Consider the following 14431-nt stretch of genomic DNA (forward strand, 5'->3'; position numbering starts at 1 on the left):
CTGAGATGAGACGAACAAGTGAGTAGGATGAAATCTTCTATCTAACCAAATGGAATAAAATGTGACTGGTAATGCCATTCCCAGCTATGGTGATACTTCGTCCTACTTATTATAGCATAGCTACCTACATATGGGCTAAAACTCAGTATAATAAAATCTTTCTAGCTGAAGTGGTCCACAGCCTGTAGTCAGTTATTTTTGTGCTACCATTTTTTCATATCCGCAGTAACTGCGCTTGCCACGAGCATTTGAATGACCTGTCACAGCAGAGACTTGCCCTGCAAACAGTCTCTGTGCTCTGCAGTTCTGCTCAGTAATGCCTGTACTGAACCTGACTACAAGAATGATCTCACCCTGTGTATTGTTTTCTGTGTAGTGTCCACCATTATTATGACTGCATGTCCTAGAACCTAGAGAAAGGCTCCTGTAAAGAAACAGTTATTTCCCTTTTCTTTTCAGCATGCATATTTTATTCCTGCTAGTTTTGTCAGCAGCATACAGAAGCTGGGTGCTGAAGCCTGCAGATTTCTTGTTCTCTCCTGCCACCGAGTCCCACACATATCTCAGTCAGGGAGCAATTGGTCTCCTTTCATGTGTCCACTGTAGGAGTATTCATAAGGGAAAGTCTGAAATAGGACCTTTTGATTTGACAAATGGGAAATACAGAGATGCTGGGTTGCCACTGTTGCTGGCTGAGACAGCCCCTCTCAGCAGCATCCAGGCTGAGTTCAGCACATTTATGTAGGTTTGAGTGAGCATGCAGTTTCTTCTAGTCACCAAAAGGTTCACAAATGATCATGCAAAGAGATGAAAAAAAGAACCTGGTGTTTAACTTTACCTTTCTCCCTCCATTTGCTTGGTGCCAGCTATGTAAATACCAGCTTCTCCATGACGTGACTGCTGTCTAATCTAGGGTCAGGTCCTGCCTCAGGAATAGCATCCACAAGTGGATTTGCCTTGCTTGCATGAAAAGATAGTCAGGCACTGTAATCGCCCCCAGTCCCCAGACTCCCAACACTATTTCCCAGTCTGAGATGCTCCTGGAGAAAAAGAAAAGGCCATGTGGAGGATGAATTGGAATGCTCATCTGGGACTACTTGCTGAGCCTACACTGTGCTCATTTTAAAGCAGCCTTAGTTAGAGTTGTGTAGCCTTATGAAAGACATCAGCAAAGCAGCCCTGGTCCACAGGAAGCAGAGAATGGGCAGGGAATGGAGGAAGGGGTCCCAGGAGACTGAGAGAGCAAGCACAGGTGGGGTCTGCCACAGCCAGGGTCAAGGGCTCTCACAAGCTCTGAGGATTTTAAGGGTGTAAAACCCCACTGAGACTCAGCTCCTTCTTCCAGTATTTCCCAGACTAGGAAAGGAGGGACATGGAGTTGGACCACTTAGCTGAGTGAAATGAATAGAAATGAGAATGAAATGTTTCTTGAATAGTTGTATTCACTTTAATGTGTTTTCCTGTTACCTAGAAACAAATTAGCAATTACTTCAGATCTGATACCCAAAGAATGCACCTCTGGAACTGACCTGACTGCAGGAGTTCTGGCTACGCCTTGATCTGCATGTGGGTTTGAAAAGTTTGGTCTGTGTCCAAAAGTAATCTGAATCCCAACAGTGCTTGTTGTTTTATAAGAGTGACTCTAATTGCTGAATTAAACAGAAATAAGAAAAAAAAATAAAGCATTCAAATATTTTTTTGACTGTAATAAGGCCTGTTTGATATTTCCATGCTTAGTATTGAAGTGACCCATCATTTGGACTCATCATTTCATTCCACTTTGGTCCAAGAACTATGAAGCAACAATACTTTTTAACAGAAGCTATACTACAATACATTAACAAAAGTGTTCACTTTCTCAGGGCTGAAGATGTCTCCTTGGACTAAGGTTCAGCTCCTGTATTTTTTGGCTTTTGGTTGATTTATCCATGCAGCCATAATATCATTTTATGTTTCCTTTCCTACCTTCCTAAAGGAAACAGGAAAAATAAAAATGCATTTTAATGCACTCCACAATGACTATTTAAGCATTACATCATCAGAAAGGCTGTCACTAACTAGTAAGTGGTCCCAATGATAAGACAGCATTACCTAGCAACTGCAGAGAAGTTATTAAGCCTTTTGTGACTACTATATCTACCACTGAAGCTGGAAATATCTTGTAGCAAACAAATGCCTATGTCCAAATGCATGCAAAAAACCCCAAAGCTTCTTCCATCTTGTGATTATGGTGTGAACATTTTTCTCTTTAATTCTGAAAAGATGCCCAGTTCAGTTCTGCAGAAGGACATATGAGGACCACACGGCTGTGCAGGAAGCTTCTGAGAAAGAAGGGAAGCGCGATGAATCATTGTAGTGCTACATGTGCAGACATAGGGTGATACAGGGCTTTTTTACTAGCTGAAGAAGGATGACTGGTTAAAATATTACCAGAACTCTCAGGAGATTTACAGTTATTATTTGAACAGGTCATGAGTCTATGCAGGCCTCCTAAATATCATCCAATGTTTTAGAGAACGTGTTATGTTCATCCCGTATGCTGCAAAGCAGAAATAAGCATTTAGCTGTAAGCCTTAAACTTAAGTAAAATTTATGTGAAGAAAGCAAAATTAAACCTAAAGCCTGGTATGATTTACATGGGAATGGGCAGATCCTGAGGGTTGAAACACCTGGGGGACACCTCCCAGACTCACATCCTCTCCTGCCAAATGCTACCAGTCCCTGAGTTTGTGCAACTTCCAGAAAACTCCTGGGATGGCTTTTGCTGCAGGACTGAAATCTGAAATCCACTCTGGGAAACAGAGCAAAGACCTCCACTGCAGCTGCAGTACAACTGCATGCCAGGAAACCAGCAGCAGAAGCAAGTGCTGCAGACAGGAGGAATGTGGGAGAGGTACCAAGAACCAGGTCTGAACATGAAGGACTAGGCTGGCTCCCAGCAGGACAGCATCTCCGTGGACTGTTACTTTCTTAAGATTCAAGTGCATGCCATCTTTTCCTGTGTGGTCTTGCACACAATGTTCATTTCCAGAAGGAGATTGCCAGACACAGACAGAGCTCAATCCCTGATGTTTTCTGTGTGAATAAAGAGTGGAGGAAAAAGTGTGTGTCCTCCTGTTTCCCATGCCTCATTAGACAGGTGTCCAGGTCCTCAGAAAGACCTCTATGGTCATAGCAGCAGGCTGTCTATCTTGAAATACTACTTTTTTTTTCTTTTTTGTTTGAATACATATGCTTAGTAAAAAACACAACAGCCCAATTTGTAGGTCTTTTCTTAAGTTGCATGGCTTGCAGTAGCCATGAACCAAGCAAACCAGGAGATTAAGCAAGTGTGAGGAGAGCAAGAAAAATCCAGAAAAGAACAGCAAGAAGAGTACAGTAATTGCTTTTCAAATCCAACAAAGATGGTCTGGACAAACATCAGTCTAATTGGAGCAACTCTTCAGTATTTTATTCCAAATAAATAAGCTGTCCAACTCTATTATTTGTGACATTGTGTATTTGTTCCAATGATCTTTACTGGGTAATGGGACTGCACTGCTTTGTGTCTTTTCATTCCAAATGACTAAAACAAGCTTTGTAAAACCTCCCCAGAAAAACATGATGTCCTGTTAAATCACTACTCCAATATGATTATAAAAACCCCTGACTCTTACTACTCTGTTAGTTTGTCATAAGCTGTAATAAAGCAGAGCAATAACTAGCCAGCACAAAAGAATGAGCATTTCCAGCAAAAGTGCAGAGAAGCATATAGGACATAATTTGTGTTCTGCAGAGCCTCAAGCCAGCCAGAGGCTGACACTCTCCCTCTCGCTGACTTCACTAGAAATGTCTCAGCATCTCATAGGATTGCAGAGCACCTGGTAATATCAACCTCATCAGTGCAGTTCCAAGTACTCAGTGTTCACATCAGCTGTTAACATAAATTGTAGTTGAGGGGATGCAGTACTTGGTAAGAGCTAATTCAAACACTGGTGAACACCTTCACTGGGTCAAAAAGGGTGCACCCACTCAGCCACCCATGAAGGTATCATATCATAGCCATGTGGATGAAGCCATGTAAAATGATTTTGCAATATTTCCATATCATAAAATATGTACATACCTTGAATCCACCACTAAGCCATCCACAGAGCTTTTTGAACTGTCTTTAGGACCTGAGCAAACCCCAGGTCCTGAGCCTTCTTTGATGCTAGGACCACTTTTATAGCATCCAATTACAGCTGTTTTTCTTATTTTAATTAACCAATTTCTTAATAGCAACAAGATACTTGTTAGACACGCATGCATTTCACTGTGAGGAGATAATGGCACAATAAATTTTGAAAATTCATTTGGTCTGTGACCTTGCATCCTCTAACATCATCCAAGTAGGCACTGGATTTACAGAATAGCACTGCATTGCCTGCAGCATCCAGACACCTAAGCCCTTGCACTTCACACAGAGACACTCATTAAAAACTGGCCTGATGGAGTGGAAATAAAATAAAAACAAAACATGGAAACTGTTGTTGCAAAGTAAAAAGTGGCCCAAAAAGGGCAATTCCAGTAGTACATTTGTTAATGTAAGGCAAAATTACAACTCTAATGGAGACTTTCAGTAGGAATCATAAATGAGCAATGAAGATACTAGTCTTTTCAAGTGCCACATGGTTCAGTAGAGAACTCACAACATTTTAATGAACAATTTGTTAAAGAGAAGAGACATAGACAATTTTTTCCTCAATTAAAGTCAATGGGATTGTATGTATAAGTCAACTATAACTCGAAGTGACATTCTTTAAATACTGATTGAAATTCTGTATTAATACATCTGTTGTTCTAATAATTTTATTCTTTGTGAGTGCAAAATTCTCTTTTTTCATCATAGCACACTACATTGCCTAAACACATCAAGAAAACATACATAATTTCAAAATTATGCACTGTACAAAGTTTTTAAAACTGACTGCAAACCCAATGCCATCTCAGCAACCTTATTCAGAGGGAACTGGGGGGAGACTGATTACTTCTCTATTCATCAAGGGAAGCCTTGAATACCTAAGAAAGAGGCTGGATTTTTTTCCAAAATAATTGCCATTCTGCAGTTTCTGTTCTCTTTTCAACTGAGATATTACTGACTTTGAAAACCTGGCCCCTGGATAGTCTGCAAGGTATGAGTTAAACTAGAGAAAATATTTTATATAACTTTATATTAACCCTAGTGTTGTACAATGAGGTGATTAGGACACCTCACATATATTCACATATCCTGGAACTTGTCCACTTGAACACTTGGCATTTAATTTCTTTGTTAATTTTCTTTTTAAAGGAAAAAAAAAAAACCACTTATGGGTGAAGGCATAAAGGTGATAGTCAAACTCCCCCATAATATTAATGTTGGAGGGTGACTAACCGAAATGTATTTTCTTCAAAATTGATGTTTCTCTTTTCATTTTATTTTCTAAGTTAGGAAGGTGTGAAAAAGGAGATTGTAATGGAAGCTCGGTTTCATTCTTGGCCACAGCAGGCACTGGGAAGATCTCACTATGATTTATGTGCATATATCTGGTATTTAATTTCCTTATCTTTTTAAATGAGCTGTGAATAATTCAGGAAATGACTGTTTGGATAACAGAGTTTGTGCACCCCTGAAGATTGAAATCTTCTAATTACCCCATAACAGATACAGCTTGGAAGTCGTAACACCAGGTTTCCTTATCCCACCTACCCACAGCCCAGGGCTCATCCCTATGCATGAGCCCTTTGCTATCCAGCTCCCAATTAGTTCTCAGCTTGTCCTTCAAGACATCCAACAAGGCTGACAGTGAAGATAACATTCATAAGAGGGCACTTGCCCTAGGGGAAGTCAACTGTCACTATCAAACTTGTTCCAGCAAAAAATTAAATATTTGGCATATGATAATAACATACCTATCACTATTGCCTCAGATCAGCCTTCAACCTCACCAGAGAGAGGGTCATAAATCCTTATTGAGCTCTTCATTTTATTTCCCAGTAAGTCCTCCTCTTTGAGCATTAGCTCTTGAGCTCATTGACCTGAGTACACACTTAAGAAACTCTGTTAGTTATCTAAAAAAAGATAAAATTAAGACAGGCAGAAGCTGAGTTAATCACTTGGACATATGGAAATAACGTGGCAATGCTGTTTATACGCAGGCAGGCAGTTCCCCAATAGCATCACTGCAAAACACTCAGGGTTTTTAAACTGGGAAAAAACCCCAAAACAAAAGAAGGGAGATATCCATGAGATAGCCAGAATTTGATGGACTTGATTGAAAGCTCTTCTGCTTAGTTTGCAGTGGGCATAATGAGCATGATCTGTAATTGCTACACAATATTTAAAAACAAAGGCCAAATTAAAGCCAAAAAACAAGAAAATTTTTCAGTTAGGTAAGGGAGGCTGGTTGGACAAAGGAAAAACAATGATTTTGCCATAAAACTCTTCTTGAAATACACTATAATGGACAGTCCTGGCTGCTTAACTTCTCTTCAAGTGCCGTAAGGGAGGTGAGAGATAGGCTTGGTTTTGGTGTTTGGAGATTCAGGTCACCACATAGTCTACTCCATTTGGTAAGGCTTGAGCAAAAATTAGCCATTTTTTTTCTCCCATGGCTACTCACAGAGTGGTGGCTCCAGAGCTGTGCTCTTCTGATGCCAGGAAAGCTTTCATTTCCAAGGTGAGTTTATGTGGGGACCCTCCTGCCCATTTGTCCTTCTAGAATTATCCCTTGATTTAAATGACTTTTATTTTCTGGCATTTGCTTTCCTGGTAATTTTTATAGAGACCAATCATAAAAGTATTAAAGATGTTCATATTGATCCAGAATGGAAAAAACCAGGAACCACCTGACTGACACAATATAAACAGCTGGGGGATGGGGAGGTTTAAAGGTGTAAAATTTCTCTTTGCGCATGAATATCAAACATACTGTGTTTCACTTGATTAACAAGAGAGAGGCCAGTAATTAAGTTTAAATCTGAATTTGCCAATTGTTTTTGATGGTTCAGCTGCCAGTGTTTCATTCACAAAGCTGCATACAGCCAGCATCCAGTCGTAAGATGTTTCCTTCCCTGCATTTATATACCCAGGCGGCAGCACAGGGAGCTGCCAAGCAGAGACCAGTTTCCTCCAGTCCTTCCCACCTACCGGCATGCAAATGTCCTGCCACATTTCCCTGGGCAGTTGGGTGCCATGGGCCAGTGAGCTGCAGGTGCCAGGTTTGGGGAACCAATCAGCTGGCCACAGGATCTGGCCCGGTGGCTGCTGTGCTCCTGTGGGCACAGGGAAGTTTTGGCTGGGCAGGAAGGAACCAGCTCCATGGCTGACTTCCTTGTGAAGGACAATAAAAGCAGTGAGGGAGCTCACACCAGCCTGTTTGCTTGAATAATGATATCAACAATAACAATAAATCCCCTTTTCCAGCCCACTTCTGTGGAGCAGCCAGAATGGACTTTAAGGATGTAATTCCCAGCAGCCGGAGCATTGTGTGGGGCTCCCACGGTTGGTTTAGGCTGGGCTCATCAGCTGCCAGTGCTGATGTGAGCTGCAGAGTGCTTGGCACAGGCTGCAAAACCTGCCCAGAAAGGTACTGGTGCCCATCAGGTACCTGAGCCCAAGTCTCCAGCAGGCCAGCATGTGTGCCACCACAGCAGTGAGTCCCTGCCCCTCCACAAAGGGTGACAATGAGGACACTTGGCGAAACCTTGCTGGTTGAGCAGGTCCTGGTCACCACTGCAACATATGGAGGCTCGGATTCCGTTTGCAGGGTGGCCTGTAGAGCCATGTCCTTAAACTTCACAGCTGTGTGTCCTCAGCCTGCTGAAAACGAGGACATCTCTTTAGCAGCTGGAGTATCACCAGACTGGGAGACAGTAGGTCCCCTGCCATAGCAACACCCACGAAAGGGAAATAGGCAACCATAGGTGAGGCAACATTTCAGGGAGGTCTCCTCTGCAGACTGAGAGCAGACATTTGCTGGCAGTAACTCAACTTGCAAGTCGCATCTGAGCTGATGAACTTGAGCTGGATGTTTCTGCACCATATTCCTTTCTCTAGGCCATTTCCTAAAATATTCAAAATGAGGAAAGTGCTTGCATTTGATTTTGCCACTAAGTGTTAATTTGGGACCTGCTATACCTTCTTTGTAGTCTCTGTTTCACTCTGTTTTAAAACTGGTGGGATGAAATAGAAAAATAGGCCTAGAGGTTAAAAAAGGAACTGGAAAATATAGTTCTGTCTTTTAAACCACTCATAACTGTTCTGTTATGTTTTAAGCTCTCATCTGACAGTTTTCAGTCAACCAGCTCATATTCAAGCTTAGTCACTTGTAAGGTTTCAGTCCTAAGCTGTGGTCTGCTAATATTTTAAAAATTGAGGAGAACCACTTGTGGGCAATAACTGGATATAGAGAAAACACCCTAAAAAATAGTACCCAGCTTGGAAACATGGATTGCAGCACAGGACACAGAGTCAGCTTTGAAGACTAGGCAGAAAGCCAAGCCATCCCTAGTCATGGCTGGAACTGGAAACACAAAGGATTGCATCCCACTCCTCCCAAGTCACTGTTCCCTAAACCCTTGCTCAGCTTAATGCAGGCTGTGGCAGCTTTGCCTCTGCAGCAGGGCTGCTATCATTTGTTGTAGGTTGCATTCCCAAGGCCATTTGCATGTTTCACGTTTTTTTAATCTATTTTAGATCTTCCCTCACACACTTCTGCCCCCGCTTGCCTCTATTCTCTGCAGGGATTCTCCCAGAGATGGCTCCACAGAAATCTCTCATCATCCTTAGCAGAGCTCTTCTGTGTGAGTGCTTTGCCAAACACACTCGTCTTTTATTCCTCCCTAAGTCCATCAGTCAGGCTTTTCTACCTTTGTTTATATCAGTAACACCTTTTCCCTTTTAAACCTTTCTTCTCTTTTTATAGAGGGTATAATAAAAAAATACGTTAAACCACAAAACCTCATTTTGTAAAACCTTGTCTGACCTAGATCTCCAGAATCCAAGAAATTCTGAGCTAATGGTGAATCTGCCTTGTTCAGCTAATCATGCCTAATTGCCAGAGTTCACGGGCACTGAGTTGTCAGTGTAGGAACAGAACAAAATGATCACAGATTGGTGCTTTCACTGGTTTGTGCTGAAAAGAGTGATGAAGTTTTCTTATTTGGAAACATAAAATTGAGATAAAATTTGCTGGAAGGTGATAAATTTGCAAAATGGGTCAAATCCCAGACTGAAATATTTAACAGCAACCTATTCACTCAGCAGGGTGTACACCCAATTCATTAGAAAATCTGCACATAAGAGGACTGTGCCCATCTAATAGAGTAAAACTGAAGACATTAAATAAATTCCCAAACTAGCAGTCAACAGTGTGCAGCCAGCAATAGATCTTAAAAAATGGTTCCATTTTCTCACCAATTCAGCTGTGTGACCTAATGCTGCTTCCAATTGCTATTGTATTAACTGTTCATATTAATTTAATCTAGAATTTGGTCAAGACAATACCTGGCATGTTGCAAATCACTAAAAATACCTACACTGCCATACAAGTAGATTATATGACCTCTGGGTAATATCTTAGGAACTAAAGCTGCATGTGAGATTCAGTATTGTTCTAGTAATTAACAATCTGCAAACAGATTAGCTTCATACTTCATCCTTGAACTAATAACATAATTTGACTGGCAGTGTGAAGTAGCTTGCATGTGATGGATATTAATTGTGAATAAGAACCTGAACTCTTCCCTATTCTATTAAAGAGAGAAACATTAAATTACATTCCATTATTTCATAGTAAGCAATGTACTGAAAAAGTCTGAAAAAGGTACCTAGCTAGATATATTTTATTAAATATTACTTTTTCATTTATACATACTCACTAGTGGCAACAGCTTTGCTATGAAGAAGCTTTTTGCCACATCAGAGAAGGAAGGTTATTTTCCCCCAAATAGCAACTGCCTACAGTATGGAATCAGGTCTAATGTGTTTAAGTACAGAGTACTAAAATGACATTATTGTGAATGTTGCTTCATAAAACTTCAAACTACCACAATAATTTAATATCAGTGCAATAAACCTTTATGTGACTTTTTGTGCAGGAATACTTCTGCAATTGAGAGCTTCTTGTACTTCTTCTGTGTGGGTACTCCTGCAGTAGTTTAGCAAATAGTAACTGATGTCCTAATCTAAAGTTGCCTATTAACAGAATTAGGTTCAATGAGGTGATCTTTGTAGAATAGGTAAATTGTGCCATGACATATAAGAAGAGATGGAGATTAGGTAAGAAGGGAAGACAAAGGGAGAGGAGAGTTGGTAGGAGAAGAGGGCTGGGAGGGATCTCTGTGTCAGTCCCTGGTATCACTTTCCTCCCTGTCTCACACTTATTCTGCACCACATTAAAGCCCTAAGTCCAAAACTTAGTGTCCAAACCTCTGCTGGCAACAACCCATGTGCAAAGACTCTCTTATAAATCTGCCACATTTTAGGCTCAAGATGGCTGGTTATCAGTGGTGGATGAAGTGAGTGCTTAAGCTTACCTCTAGTATGATGCTGCTCAGAAGTGGACAGTGAGGCTCTTCTTGATTGCAGGAAGATATGAGAGTGGTGCAGAAGATATGAGAGTGGGGCACTCCATGTTTACAAAAGCAGTAACTCTTCTAAGACAAAAGCAGCATTTCAGGAAAGTGGTGAGGCAGAGCAGTGGAGCCTCGCAGCCAGCACTCATAACCAAGGTAGACTCCCAAAAGCTGCCTAACCCTGGACTAAGTATCCCCAGCTTGAAGCTCGGGGCAACCTCCTCTGTATCTTCTTCTTTTGCAACCACAGCTCTCTGCTGCTGTGAGTCAGACAAGTCGGGCAAGGCTCAGATCCACACCTGCAACCTGGGGCCTGAGCAGAGCGCAGGAATACTATCTTCTATGCCCTGACCTGAGTGATCGCCCTGTTTTAGGCAACACAGAGGATAAAGTTGCTTGGTGAGAAATCAACTAGTTAGGACAGAAAGTTGGTGCTTGCGAGATCTGAAAGAAGATGTATCATCGGCAGCCCTCACTAGTGAGAGAAACAGATGGGCTGATGTACTGGTTTGGGCTGAGGTAGAGTTCGTTTTCTTCATAGTTGCTCATATGGTGCTCAGTTTTGGACTTGTGAGACACAAAAAATGTTGATAACAAAGGGATGCTTTAGCTATCACTGAGCAGTGCTTGCACATCATCAAGACTTTTTTGGCCTCTCACCCTACCCCACCAGCGAGCAGGCTGGGGGCGCACAGAGACTGGGGGGGAACGCAGCCAGGAGAGCCGACTTCAACTGTCCAAAGGGAACTGCCCAGAGAAATCATGGATGCCCCATCCCTGGCAGTGTTCAAGGCCAGGCTGGATGGGGCATTGAGCAACCTGGTCTAGTAGAAGACGGGTTGGAACTAGATGATCTTTTAGATTTCTTCCAACTCAAACCATTCTATGATATCCCATACCATATGGCATCATGCTCAGCAACAATATCTGGTGGAAGAAGGAAGAGGGGATGTTGTTGGAGTTACTGTGTTTGCTTTCTCAAATAATCGTTATGTGGGATAGAGCCCTTCTTTCCTATGGATGGCTGAACACCTGCCTGCCCATGGGGAGTAATGAATTAATTCCTTGTTTTGCTTTATTTGTGCATGTGTCTTTTACTTTCCTGATCAAATTCTCTATATCTCAACCCACGAATTTTCTCACTTCTATTCTTCTGATTGTCTCCCCCATCCCACTGGGGAGGGGAGCTGAGTGGGGCTGAGTTCCCAATTAGGGTTAGCCAGAGATGAAAATTGAGAGCAGAGATGAAAAAGGAGCAAGGACTGTGGGACAAGGAAACCTGGTAAAGTCTGAGAGGCACAAACTGGGCCTGACATGGGTAGGGAATAAAATGGAGAGGAAGGGGGCAGGCAGGACAGGAAGAGGGCAGGAGGTATGGGATCATAGTTACAGGGGATGAGTGGAAAAGCTTAGGACCATTAAAGCACAGCCTCCTGCAGAGCCCTGAGCTGCTCCCATGGTCCTGAATCCACCTTCCCTCTGCAAACCCTTGGGCAAAGTGCTCCCTCCCCATGTTTGGTTGGCTGAGGAAGCTGAAGAGCTTTGGTTGCTGTCCCTCTCCTACCTCAAGAGGTCACAGAGATCTGTGCCAAACCCAATGGCAGCAGCTCAGATAATGACTCACTGGGGTGTCACCATGATGCCACACAACCAAGTTTCCTGTGCTGGGGGTGTAGTTCTGCTTTCCCTTTTGTCGTAGTAAATTACAGGATTGAAACAGCAATGAAAGTACAAAGTTACGCTGGAAAGCACAAAGTGCTGGAATTGAGGGGTTTTGCCACTTTTATTCCCCTACTTTCCTTTCACAAGCCATCACCACCACCCTATTTTGTGGTCCTAGCATGAAATCACCCTGGTTTTTTCAGTTTGTTCTCTTCCCTGCTGCTCAGGATGTGAATCAGTGTGGTGCAATGAAAGAAATGTTGCATAGTTGATGTCTTTTCTTCTTTTGCATGAACAATGCAATGCATAGTGAGTGATATAGGGGCTGAAAGAAGCAAGCTGACCTGCTGGGCAATGCAGGCCACTGCTGCCCTGGAAAACAGTGGTCGTGGTCTCTGCGTGGAGCCCGGTGTGGGGTGGGATGGACCGCTCAGACTCAGCTGTCTATAGGCAGTTGCTTCCTCCAGGCACGTTGGACAACAATGGTCTGACCCAGAAGTTTAGACTGGTTTTCCAACTTGAAAGATGCTCATACTGACAAGGTGTCTTTGTACCACACATAAGGCACGATTATAATTCTGACAAATGAAAATGTCTCAGACTGATCTCTCAGAAATACTGCTTTGGACTTCAGTGCACCTCAGCTCCTTTGTTTGGTGAGGATAAAGCATGTCCTCAATTCACTGCGTGTCCTTAAAAGAAACCAGCATTTGTGAAGCACTCAGATACCTAAGTGTCATAGGAAAATAGTAATTCTGACTTTGGAACAAGACCTGGGTAGTGGGTAGTGACTAGGGTATGGATGGAATGTTGAGTTCAAAAGGAAAGTTGCAGTGAAATATTCAATATACTGATAGAAAGATGCTGAGGGCAGTATAGAATGAGACAAGACAGTGTCATGATGTTTTGCAAACACATTTGCAATAGGCCAGTCTGGAGTTTCATGGACAACCTTCATTGTCTGTTTTTTTTTAAATTTTGAGTACTTAGTTTTGTAACCCTAAGACCATTTTTGTGCAATAGTATTTTCCAAGTATGCAAGTGTTTAATATAGAAAATAATAACCTGAGCTATTTAAGAAATTGCCTTCCTCTATAAATTAATTTGATGGAAAATAAATCAAAATAAATTTTCGCACTTTAGCTACGCTTTTGTAACTGTACCATAGAGAAAGATATCTTTTTTGGTACTAAAAATATGTTTTACTGACTTTACTCATTGAATCTACTTGTCTTTAATTCATCTGTGTAAGGTGGACAGCATCACGCACACTGATTGTCAGGGCATCTGGTATATTTGTGTAGGAATTTTTATTTATTAATATCTAAATAAACAAATGAGTTATTAGGAAATATCCATCAAATTTCTTGTCAAAACCCTTGAGAGACTAATTTTAATTGATATTGCACAGAGATTCCTAGAGGGCTAAATAATCTGGGCTAAAATTTCACTTCACAAGATAGTCAGTAAAATCCTTCTGAAATCGTGGTTGTATTTTGTCTCCTAACAGAGTGTCTGGAGGGAATTATTCTTTTTAATATATTTTTTAAGAAAGCTGAGAATAAGCAGAGCACATTTGGCAAGTTCTGAACAGAGCAGCCTTACAACTTTTCCAGGTTGCATATTTTCAGGTAAATGTGAAGTTAGCATGGAGCAGGGGGAGTTATGGGGGACCAGAAAAACCAGACAAACAGAGTAACAGCACCACTGCTAAAAAAACTTAATGCCCAGGGAGCCCACAGTTAAATATTTATAGCCTTATGGACAACAAATACTCTGCAGGACAAGACCACAAAGCAATATCATGCACAGGTATTCTTTTTGCTCTCCCTCTATCCATTTCTTTCACCTTACCTTTTTTCAGAACACTTATTACACTGGCAGCATTATTATTGCCAATCCCACTGCAAACTAGTAAACTGGGGAATGCTTTTTAATGCCTTTTTATGGATTCAGTTGATTCCTATTCAAACACTGTGTTCATTTTAAATGCTGCAAATTTTAGGGCAAGCATGACTTCTGTTCAGGAATCTGTTTTTCAAATGCATCATATTTAGAGATCTAGAAATAAAAAATATTCAGAAATAATTTTAATTAATTTTTAGATGATTAGAACAGTTTTCATATTGTACTTCAACCACTATTTTAGGAGGGGTTTTTTTGTCAGGAAAAGCCTGCACTATGAATAATT

Source organism: Corvus hawaiiensis, chromosome 6, assembly GCF_020740725.1.
Source record: "Corvus hawaiiensis isolate bCorHaw1 chromosome 6, bCorHaw1.pri.cur, whole genome shotgun sequence".
Classification (NCBI taxonomy): Eukaryota; Metazoa; Chordata; class Aves; order Passeriformes; family Corvidae; genus Corvus; species Corvus hawaiiensis.